This window comes from Orycteropus afer, unplaced genomic scaffold (assembly GCF_000298275.1).
Source record: "Orycteropus afer afer isolate SDZICR_OR568_19922 unplaced genomic scaffold, OryAfe1.0 scaffold00030, whole genome shotgun sequence".
NCBI lineage: Eukaryota > Metazoa > Chordata > Mammalia > Tubulidentata > Orycteropodidae > Orycteropus > Orycteropus afer.
This window is the reverse complement of record NW_006921617.1, coordinates 988,064-1,000,686: the sequence shown is the minus strand read 5'-3', so window position 1 is coordinate 1,000,686 and position 12,623 is coordinate 988,064.

Below are 12,623 nucleotides of genomic sequence, written 5' to 3'. Positions count from 1 at the left end.
TGAATAGACACTTCACCAAGGAGGATATTCAAGCGGCCAACAAACATATGAAGAAATGCTCACGATCATTAGCTATTAGAGAGATGCAAATCAAAACAACAATGAGATACCATCTTGCTCCGGCACTAGTAGCAAAGTTCAACAAGACAGAAAATAACAAATGCTGGCGAGGTTGTGGAGAGATTGGGACTCTCATACACTGCTGGTGGGACTGTAAAATGGTACAACCATTGTGGAAAGCAGTATGGCGATTCCTTCAAAAGTTGGAAATACAAATACCATTTGACCCAGCCATCCCATTACTAGGTATATATCCTAAAGAAGTGAGAGCCATAACAAGAACAGATATATGCACACCGATGTTCATCGCAGCACTATTTACAATAGCCAAAACTTGGAAGCAACCTAGATGTCCAACAACTGAGGAATGGATAACCAAACTTTGGTACATTCACACAATGGAATACTGTGCAACGCTAAAGAATAATGTAGAATCTGCAAAACACCGCATAACGTGGATGAACTTGGAGGACATTATGCTGAGCGAAATAAGTCAGTCACAAAAGGACAAATATTGTATTAGTCCGTTATTGTGAAAGTTAAGGAAATGTTTATATATTGGAGGACATTTTCTTTGTTGGTTACCAGGGGTGGGAGGGAAGGGGAGGGAATGCTGTTAGATAGATAGAGATAAATATTGATTTGGGTGAAGAGAAGGGCAATGTACCAAATGTGAGTGACCAATATGGCAGCATTGAGGATGAGAAAGACAGAGAGAGTTACATGGGCAGTACAAACAACAAATATGAACCCCTTTGTAAATACAATACTGAGTTTTTAATGAAAGCAAACATGGGTATAGGGACGGATAGATGGGTGAACAAGCTAAACAATTATGTATGTCTAAATGGAGAGTGTATCCAAGATCATATACAGGGTTGGCAGACAATGGGCCTCTCGAAGAGTATGAAGGGATGGACACTGGGAGGAGGTAACTATGGGGAGGAAGTGGGAGGGGAGCTGCTGCATTGTAAATTTTGGTCAATGACATGAGACAAAGTATATGTGAACTGCTGTATGAAAAGTGAATTTACTCTGTAAATCTTCACCCAAATCCTAATAAAAAAACAAACAAACAAACAAACAAAAAAAAAACACTATGCTACCAGAGCTCCATTGCATGTATACATTGTACTTTACTTAAGAAATGCATCCTGGATGGTAGTTTTGATTACTCCATTGTTTAATGCTTTAACCAAAAAAGTTACAATAAATACTTCTATACAGACATTCAAATACACTGTTTCCTGTATATCCTTCAGGTAAATTCCTTGAAATAGAATAAGTCAACGGGTATATGCATTTAACAGATTTTGATCTGCAGAGCTAAACAAAGGCAATCTTTCATTTTGACTAAAGTTGAACAGTGGTTTGGAAGCACTTTGCACAGTCTTGCCAATTTTTCTCACATCCTCTTTGATAGCTTCCTCTAAATGTACTACTGTACAAATGGATGGGCACGCTGCTTGTTTTTTTCCAACATATCTCATCTATGCCATAAAATACTTCACTGTTCTCATTGTGAATCTGCTTTCCTTGTTTATATTCATATCCCATCTAGCTTAATGATAATTTACTGCTCTGGTAACCTTCACTTACTTCTCCATCAGAGCTGTGCGCCAAAAGCGTTTGGAATTGGATGCTTCATGTCCACATGATGACATTCTATGTAAAAAATGATTTACATCTGAGAATGACATATTTGTTTAGGTAAGTAAATACACAGCCTACCGAAAGCTAAAGAGAAATAATCCTAAAGAAAATTTATCTCCTTTCTGAGCACCTGTTAAATATTCTGTGGTTATCAATTTAATATTTGATCTTTCAATTTCTTAAAAATCACACTGGAATTTTCAAAGTTGTTTTATTTTTTATTGTCATACAGAGTGTGATAGTCAAGGTTGTGTGTCAATTTGGCTGGGCCATGAGTCCAAGTGCTTTAGCAGTTATGAAGTTGTTATCCCTATGAGGAGATATAATCACCTCCATGATGCACCTGCTATGAGCAGTCAATCTAATATATATGGAAAAGTTCTGGGAAAGGTCTGTGGCTTTTTGCTCAAGACCCTGCATCTGGCTAATCATCATTTGGACTTGAACCAATGGCCTGCCATATTGCCTGCTGATCTTGGGATCATTGCCTTTATAGCCTGTGAACCAGTTGCTGTTAGGTGCTGTCAAGACAGTTCTGACTTACGACCCTAAGTACAAGAGAAGGAAACACTGCCCAGTCTTGTGTTATCCTCAAAATCCTCACTATGCTTATGCCCATCATTGCAGGCACCATGTCACTCCATCTCATCAATCATCTTCTCCCTTTTCTCTGACTGTCCACTTTACCAAGCATGATATCCTTCCCCATGGGCTGGTCCCTCCTGATAACATGTCCAAAGTACAAAAGATGAAGTCTTGCCATCCTTGCCCCTAAAAAGAATTCTGGCCATATCTCTTCCAAGACAGCTTTGTTCATCCTTCTGATAGTCCATCTTATTCTAAATATTCTTCACTTCAAATGCATCAATTCTTCAGTCTTCCTTATTCATTGTTCAGCTTTCTCATGCATATGAAGCTATGAAAAAACAAAACAACAACGATTGTTTGGGTCAGATGCACTTTAGTCTTCAAAGTGATATCTTTGCTCTTTAACTTTTTAAAGTGGTTCTTTTGCAGCAGATTTGCCCAGTGCAATATATCATTTGATTTCTTGACTGCTGCCTACATGGGTGCTGTTCATGGAGCCAAGTAAAATGAACTCCTTGACAACTTCAATCTTTTCTCCTTTTAGGCTGTTGTTGCTTATTGGTCCAGTTGTGAGGATTTTTTTTTTTTTTTATCTTTATTTTAAGGTATAATCCATACTGAAGGCTCTAGTGTTTGTTCCTCATCAGTAAATGCTTCAAATCTTCTTTGTAAGCAAGGTGTGTCATCTGCATATTGCAAGTTGTTAGTAAGTCTTCCTCCAATCCTGATGCTGTGTTCTTCTTCATACAGTCCAGCTATACATATAGACAGACAGGAGGGAGGAATTGTAAAGGACCACAATGAAACTTTTTTTGGGAATGGATATGCTCATATGCTTGTGTGTAATAATGTTTTCTTGCATGTATATGTTGTCAAAACTCCTGAAATTGTATACTTTAAATAAGTGCCATTTATTAGTGTGTGAATTATGCCTCAATAAGCCACTCCATAGTTCCCTGTTAGAAAGACCTTGTGGACTGCTCCTGTGAAGATTATTGACTAGAAAACTCTATGCAGCAGTTCCACTCTCTTTTATGTGGGTTACTTTAAGTTGAGTTTGACTCAAAGGCACCTAGCAACAACAAGGCTGTTAATAAAAATAAAATAAATAAATAATTTTAAAATCTGAATATTATTCCTAACAAATAACCACAATAAAAGTTCCCTCAAAAGTTTACTTAGTCCTATGCAATTAATTTTATTCTGCTGAATTTTTAGTCAACAATATTTTCATGAATCAGATCTGCTTCTGGATTAAAAAGATCCCTAGAAATTTTGAATCAGTCTACTAGTATGACCTGAAAGTTTTCTACGGGATATCAGCTTGGAAACTTTTACCCAAAAATTCATTTTTTGAAGAATTAATAATTCATAGTACCTCATATAGTCCTTTTCACAAGGCTTGAGACAAATTCTAACCTATAGATATTAGTAGATTCTTCAGGCAAGCACCAGAGGGAAGAAGATAAATTTTATAACAGAACTGAAAGCCTCATTAATTTATTATATGAGTAGTAGTACCAGGACTGAGGAGAGTAAAACCTCTTTTAGGATAATATACACAACAATTTCATAACATTTTCATCTATATGTCTATGAGGGTAACAACATATGTATAATTAGAGCATTGGTAAATCTTTAAAGCCTTCCTATAAATTGTAGAAACTTAACCTAAGGAAGTATGAGTGTGTCTTCTGATTTGAGATACTCCTGTGTGGTTCACACACTACCTGCATCTAACTAAAGAATAAGACAACATGGTTGCTGTTGTTAGGTACAGTCAAGTTGAGTTTCTGTCTTTCTTCTTCTTCTTCTTCTTTTTAAAATTGTGATTTGTGTGAAAGTTTACAGAACAATTTTGTTTTCCATTCATATACATTTTATTTTGTGCCCTTCACTGCAGGTTCCACAATATGTAAACACTCTTTCCATTTCCTCCCTGTGTTCACCATTTCCCTTAGTCTTTCTTTCCTGACCTTTCCCATCTTCTTCTTAGCTTCATCTCTGGACAAATGATCTTCTATGATGGGTTGTTTGAATGAATACATACCTCTTGGCTATTATCATTCACCATGTGGTTTGGCTGAAAGTTGAGTCATGGGGTGTGTTCAGTTCCAGGTTTGAAGAGTGTCTAAGAGCCATAGTCTCGGGGGTTCCAATAGTTTCTACCAGACCAATAAACCTGGTGTTTTTATGACTTTGAGTTTTTTCGTGTATTTTTCTCCCACTGTGTCCAAGGCCTCCTATTGTGATTCCTATCAGGGCAGTCAGCCCAGAACCATCTTCTATTCTCAGGGCTGTGGAGGCTGGGGTTCATATGGTCCATTATTCCTTTAGATTTCTTCCTTGTGTCTTTGCTTTGCTCTGGATAGGGAGAGAACAATAGTTTCACCATAGATGGCTGCTCCCAAACTTTTAAGACCCCAGTTGTTACTCACCAATATAGGATATAGAGCATTGTCTTTGTGAACTATTTCATGCCAATTGAACTTAGTGTCCCCTGAGACTATGATCCTGAGCCTCCATGCCCAATGATTCATTCCCTCAAGGTGATTGGCTATAGCTAAGAAGTTTCCATAACTTTGACCACCCCCCTTATTATGGCAATTTTCAACTTATAGTGACACTGTGTGACAGAGTAGGACTGCCACGTAAGGTGTTCTTGGTTATAATCTTAAGGGAGTTCTTTCCATGTCTTTCTCTCTCAGAGTTGTTGGATTTTAGCCACCAAATGTTCGATTAGCAGACAATTGTTTAACTGTGATGTCACCAGGGATCCTTGTGGAGAGTACTAAGCAAGTTTAATTATTTCTAGAATCACCTCTCACCTCAAAGTATTGTGTGTATTCCATGGCCACTATAAAAATCTTAAAATATAGTTTGAGGTTTGAGAAGCATCCTAAAAATTTTATTTTTATTTTATTTTTTGAGATCCAATCTTCTTGTTGTTGTTATGTGCTGCCGAGTCGGACCCGACTCATAGCGACCCCTCCTTGGGTTTCCGAGGCAGTATCACTACGGAAGTAGATTGCCCCATCTTCCTTCCAAGGAGTGGCTGGTGGGTTTGAACCACCAGCCTTCTGGTTAGCAGTCAAGTGCCTTAGGCACTACACTACCAGAGCTCCCGAGATCCAATCGTAGAAGGGCTAAATCAAAACGCTTGGTCCCTTGATTAAGTCAGTCTCAATAACGCTGGGACAGGAGTACGTTTTGTTACTGGTTAATTAAAGTATAATAATTTAAGATTGTAAATACATACAGAAAAGGTAAAAACATATAAATAGACATCTCACCAAAGAAGACATTGAAGTAGCTGAGAAACACATGGAAAGATACTTCAGATCATTAGCCAGTATTGCTGTTGTTCTTGCTTGGTATTGTAGAGGAGGCTCCCACTCACAGCAACCCTATGCACAATAGAATGAAACACTACCCGGTCCTGTGCCATTCTCATCTTTGCCATGCTTGAGCCCATAGCTGTTCCTACTGTGCTGATCCATGGTGTTGATGGTTCTCCCCCCCCCCTTTTTTTTTTTGCTGGCCCTCTATTTTACCATGTAGAATATCCTTCTCCTGGTCCCTTCTGACAACATGGCCTAAGTAGGTGAGATAAGGCTCTCACTTCCAAGGAACATTCTGGCTGTGCTTCTTCCATGACTGACTTATTTGTTCTTTTGGCCATCCATGGTATTTTCAGTTTTCTTCTTCAACACCACAATTCAAAGGCATCAATTATTGAATTTTCCTTTTTCATTGTCCAGCTTTCATGTGCATATAAGGTGATTGAAAACATCATGGCTTGGGTTAGGCACACCTTAGTCTTCCAAGTTCCATCTTTGTCTTTTAACACTTAAAGGTGGTCTATTGAAGCAGATTTTCCCAGTGCAATATGAAGTGTGATTTCTTCACTGCAGCTTCCATGGGTGTTGATTGTGGATCCAAGTAATATGAAATCTTTGACAATTTCATTTTTTCCCCTTTATCATGATGTTGCTTATTGTTCTAGTAGTGAGGAATTTTGTTTTCTTTTGTTGAAGTGTATCCATATTTAAGACTGTAGCTTTTGATCTTCATCAGTAAGTACTTCAAATTATCTTCATATTCAGCAAGCAAGGTTGAGTCATCTGCATATCACAGGTTGTTAAATGAGTCTTCTTCCAGTCCTGATGTGGTGTTCTTCTTCATACAGTCCAGCTTCTCAGATTATTTTCTCACTATACAGATTGAACAAGTAAGGTGAAAGGGTACCACCTTGGCACACTTCCTTTCTGATTTTAAACCATGCAGTATCCTCTTGTTCTGTTCAAACAACAACCTCCTGGTTTATGTGCAGATTGCTTATGAGAACCCAGGAGTGTTCTGGAATTCCCATTTTTTGCAATGTTAACCATAAATTGTTATGATCCACATAGTTGAGTGTTTTTGCATAGTCAATAAAACACAAGCAAACACCTTTCTGGGATTCTTTGCTTTCAGCCAAGATCCATCTGTCATCAGCAGTAATTTGCCTCATACCACATCCTCTTCTGAATCCAACTTGCATTTCTGGCATTTCCCTCTCAATGTACTGCTGCAACTGTTTTTGAGTTATTATCAGCAAAATTTTACTTGCAAATCACATTATTATGAGATACCATCTTACTCCAGCCTTCAGGTTAGCAGTCAAATTCTTTAGGCACTATGCCACCAGAGTTCCCAATCAAAAAAAAGAAAACAACAAATGCTGGTGTAGTTATGGAGAGATTGAGAATCTTATACACTGCTGGTAGTACTGCCAAATGGTACAACCACTATGGAAAATGGTATGGAGTTTCTTCAAAAAGCTGGAAATTGATAAACCTTATGATTTATTCACAATTAACCCTACTCCTAAGTGTATATCCTAGAGAAATAAGAGCAATGACATGAATAGACAAAGCCACACCTATGTTCCTTGCAACATTATTCACAATAACAAAAGTATGGAAACAACCTAAGTGCCCATCAAGGGATGAATGGATAAACAAATTCGGTATATACATACAATGGAATACAATGCAATGATGAAGAATAATGATGTCTGTGAAACATCTTATAAAGTCAATGAATATGGAGGACATTATGCTGAATGATGTAAGTCAATTATAAAATGGCAAATATTGTATGATCTCATTTTTATAAAAATTCAAGAATAGGTATACCATATTTTTACTCACATTGCACACACTTTCTACATTTTTGGGGGCCAGTTGCTCCTGCCCTCTGAAGGCATTTTTGTACATGCAATATGCTAACTTTTATTTTTTAAGAAACATGTAAAAAAAATTGGTATAGCAGAACTTACAAAAATACCTACTGAGGTGAGGGAGAGATTGGCAAATGAGAGTAAATGTCAAGTGTTATTTGTGTAAAAAGACTGTATGTATAGAAAGCAACATTCTTTGATGGTAACAAGGAATGGGAGAGATAGGGAGGGGAAAATCAGTTTCTAGGTAATAGACACTTTTTTTTTTGGTGATGGGGAAAGCAATACTGAATATGCATGATGTCTGCATAAGCTGACCAAGGCAAGTGAAGACAATAAAAAATACACAAGAATGCATAAAGGACAATTTTGTTAAATGTTATAACATGCACAATTTTGCAACAACAGTGATAATAACCAAAAACATGACTGCAGTTACATATATGTTTATAGGAAGGCATTTGTGAGTGTAATGAATGTGCATGTATAGGTTTATCTGCTATTTTAAGGTGGCTTAGAGTCCTTTCAACTCATAGTGACACCATGTACACAGAAAAAAATACTGCTTGGTCCTGAACCATCCTCACAGTTGTTGTTAAGTTTGAGCCCAAAGTTGCAGCCACCATGTCAATCCATTTTGTTGAGGGTCTTCTTCTTTTCCACTGACCCTCTACAAAGAATGATGTCCTTCTCCTGGTAGTGGTCCCTGCAAAGAATATGAGACAAAATCTTGCCATCATTGTTTCTAAAGACAGTGGCTGTATTTCTTCGAAGACATAAATACCAATCATGTAGCTTCCATCATCACAAAAACATGCAAGTACAACAAACTGAGAGACGAGCAGTGGGTATGTCTGTAGGTATATGTATATACATGTTTGAGAGTGCTGCATATGTATTCACATATATGATAAAGCACATGGAGGCACAATTACAGAGACATATTCAAAAACCTCACTGGGTTGGTTTACTGGGTTAAAAGGCTTAGGGCCATAGTCTCATGGGGCAACTCACTCAATTGGCATAACAAAGTTCATAAAGATAATGTTTTACATCCTAGTTTGTTGAGTAGCATCTGGGGTTTTAAAATCTTGTTAATGGCCATCTAAGATACAGCTATTAGTATGGAGCATAAGAAACTGAAGGTAAACAAAGACTCAAAGAAGAAACTAGCCCACAGGACTAACAGTCCACATGGACCACAACCTCTTCTGCCTGAGACACAAATTAGATGCTGCTTGGCTACCACTACCAACTGTTCTGACCATAAACACAATAGAAGGTTCTGGACAGAAATAGAGCCAAATGTAGAACAAAATTCAAACTGCTAGAAAAGACCAGATTTGCTGGATGAATAGAGACCAATAGGAACCCCTGACGCTATCTCCCTAAGGCACCCTTTGAAGATATCTTTGAACTTGGAACTGAAGCAGCTCCAGGAGATCACCTTTTAGCCAAATAATAGATTGGCTTATAAAATAAAATAAATAATATCACCCATAAATAATGTGATGCCTTAAGTAATAAACTATATGAGACCAAGTGGTCAACATTTACCCAAAAGCAAACATAAGAAGGCAAGGAGGGGAAGGGAAGCTAGATCAATGGAAACAGATTAAACAGAATGGAAATGAGAATGCTGACACATTGTGAAACTCGTAACCAGTGTCATAGTACAATTTGTATAAAATTTTTTAAACGGGAACCCAATTTGCCGTGTAAGCTTTCACCTAAAACATAGTATAATAGTATTTTAAAAAGGTAATATAATTGTAAGAAACTTACAATATAATTGTAAGAAATCTCATATTGTTAGAAACCATTTGTTTTTAATTAATCACATATATGATAAAGGCAACACAAAACAGAAATGTGAAATCTCTGCTTTCTGGCCTGCTTCTATAGGGAGTCACAGCAACCTTTTACTCCCCTTGTTAAGAACTCCAGAACCAATTTCTTTTTTAACAATGACAAAGCCAAATTCTAGTTTTGTATGATTATGGATTTTAGAATTATAATCTCATGAGTCCTCCATTAAAAATAAAATTGTCTTGTAAATGAGCCATTAGAATGGTTGAGAGCTTTGCTGAAACTTTAACATCTTTTATACCTTCTTTTCTGACTCAGCTAATAAAATCTAAGGCACATAAAATTCCCTTTCTTGAAATCTTCTAAAATTAATTTTCTTAAATTTTGTCCTTTAGTGACTTCTTTCATATTGTGGACCCAGCTGACACTTTAGCACAAATTATTCTCTTGAAAAACAAAGCTTCAACTCATTCCCTTGTATACATCATTGCATTTCTCCATCACTATAGCTCTTAATGTAGTCATAATTAACTATGCTAACCTTTATCTAACCTTTAACTAAAGTAATAATTTTTGTTCTCATACAGAAAACTGGGAGATAAATCATTGAGAATAGTCTCGTACCTAGCATTTTTGCAGATTAGCAAAATTCATGCTAACTTTCCACCCTCAATCTCATTCTTTTACCCTTCATAAAGTAACAAAACTGAAGGATTTTATTAACATAACACAAAGTTATAACAGCTCTATAAAAAAACAAAAGCTCACTGCCATCGAGTTGATTCTGATTCATAGCTACCCCATAGATTTCCAAGTCTGTAAATCTTTATGGAAGCTGACTGCCTCATCTTTCTCCCATGGAGCAGCTGATGGGTTCGAACCACTGACCTTCTGGTTACCAGCTTTAACCACTGTACCACTATAGCTCCTTAAATTACTCTATAGTAGGTAAAAATAAGAAACAGAATATAAACTCAAAATATGGTTAATAATAACTATTTTACTTCTGTATCTTACTTAGAAATTATCCAAATATCCAAAAGTTATTCACTATGTTACTTAATTTCATATTAATTTAAGATTTTAAGTTACAAAAGGACCTTGGATATTATGTTGACAGAAGACATAATTGCTCAGAGGGTAGAGAGTGGATTATGGTCTGGGATGGTAATCGGTGTGAAATCAAATGTACACAAATTGTTGAGTCTAAAACAAATTTTGCTCTGTAAATTTGCACCCAAAGCACAAAAAAAAAAAAAAGTTAGAAATATGATTCAATGTAGTTGAACACAAATTTACATCTTCATAATCGTATCAATTATCTAAGAGTAATCCAATACAACTAATTTAAGAAGTTCAGATTAACTATATTCTTCATAAGAAACAAACCAAAATCTTATATAACAAAAAATATATGCTTGTATTATACTTTATACTGGTAAATGAGAGACAAGACATACATAGTAGCTCTTTTCTTTGTTAAACTAGTTATTAAATAAGTCTGATTCTTCCAAAGATTCTTAATTGTGTGAACTTCAAACTTTTCTCATCTGGCAGTTTCTGCAAAAAGAATTTTTTTTCCTTAAAACTCACTGTCATCAATTTGATTCCAACTCATAATGATCCTGATTGGGTTTCCAAGGTTGTAAATCTTTACAGAAGCAGATTGCCCCATCCTTCTTCTGCTGAGTGGTTGGTGGGTTCAAAAATCAACATTTAGATTAACATCCAAATGCCTTAACCAACACATCACCAGAACTCCCTTAAAAGGCAAATATCTTTGAAGCATTAAATGTGTTTCTGTATTTTCTGTATTGATATATATATATATATATATATATATATACACACACACATATATATACACACATATATATATATACATATAAACTCAAAATACGGTTAATAATAACTATTTTACTGCTCTATCTTACTTAGAAATTATCCAAATATCCAAAAGTTATTCATTATTTTACTCAATTTCATATTAATTTCACTTACCAAACAATATGGTATGTGTGTATACACACACACACACACACACACTTATTTATCATTATAAAGTGATTGTTAAAAAGGCTCCTTTTATTGAAAAGGTATTATAAGTAATCTATTTCACTAACACTTTACAGATATAGGAAAATATTTTACACTCACACAATAGATATAAAGGTATCTTATCTTTGATTCTTCAATTTCAGCCACAAATCAAAAGCAAACATAAACTCACAAAAATTCACTAGTTTAGATCTCAAAGAACTGTTCTTCACAGTGGACCTATTTTTTAATCTTCTTTTTTTTTTTTTTTTTCAGTTTTTAACTTTTTATTGTGATTTGGGTGAAATTTTACAAAGTAGATTTGTTTTACATTCAGCAGTTCATACACATTTTGTTTTGTGACATTGATTACATTCCTGATATTGTAACAGCTCTCTTCCCACTTTCTCCCTGAGGTTACCTTTTCCTGTGTCCTTCTTGCCTATGCATTCCTGCCTCCCTACCCTTTTCCCTGTGCAAATGCTGCCCTTCTGATCTCCCTTGGTTGATTGCTCTAATAAGTACATCGTCCCGGTGTAGTTGTTCTGTTTGTAGACTTGTCTATTGTGTAGCTGAGAGTTAAGCCAAGGGATTGAGTTTAATTTCAGGCCCAAAGGGAGACTCAGGGCCATAGTTTCAAGGGTTCCACCAGTCTCTATCTGACTAGTAATTATGACCCTTTTTATTTATTTTAATTTTGTTCCAGATTTTTTTCTCACCCACTCTATCCAGGATCTCTAATTTTGATCCTTTCTGAGTGGTTGGCATGAGTAGCTGGACACCACCTAGTTTTTCTGGTCTCAGGGTAATACCGGCTAAGGTTTCATGGTCCATCAGTCCTTCGGACTAAATGTTTCCATGAGGTCATGAAGTCAATTCTGACTCATGGTGACTCCATGTATTAGAGTAAAAGTACTCTCCATGGGGGTTTCTTAGCTGTAATCGTTACAGAAAATTAGTAGGGATTCCTGTTGTGCTGCTGAGTGGATATGAACTTCCAACCTTTTGGTTAGTGGCTGGGAACAAACAATTTGTACCATCCACGACCTTCTGTGTGTGGATGTATGCATGTGTGTACACACACACACACACACACACACACGGAGCTCTGATAATGCAGTGCCTCAGGCATTTGACTGCTAACAAGAAGGTTGGGGGTTCAAACCCACCAGGCACTCTGCAGAAGGAAGACTGCACAATACTTCCATAAAGATTTACCTCCTCGGAAATGCAATGCGGGTCACTATGAGTC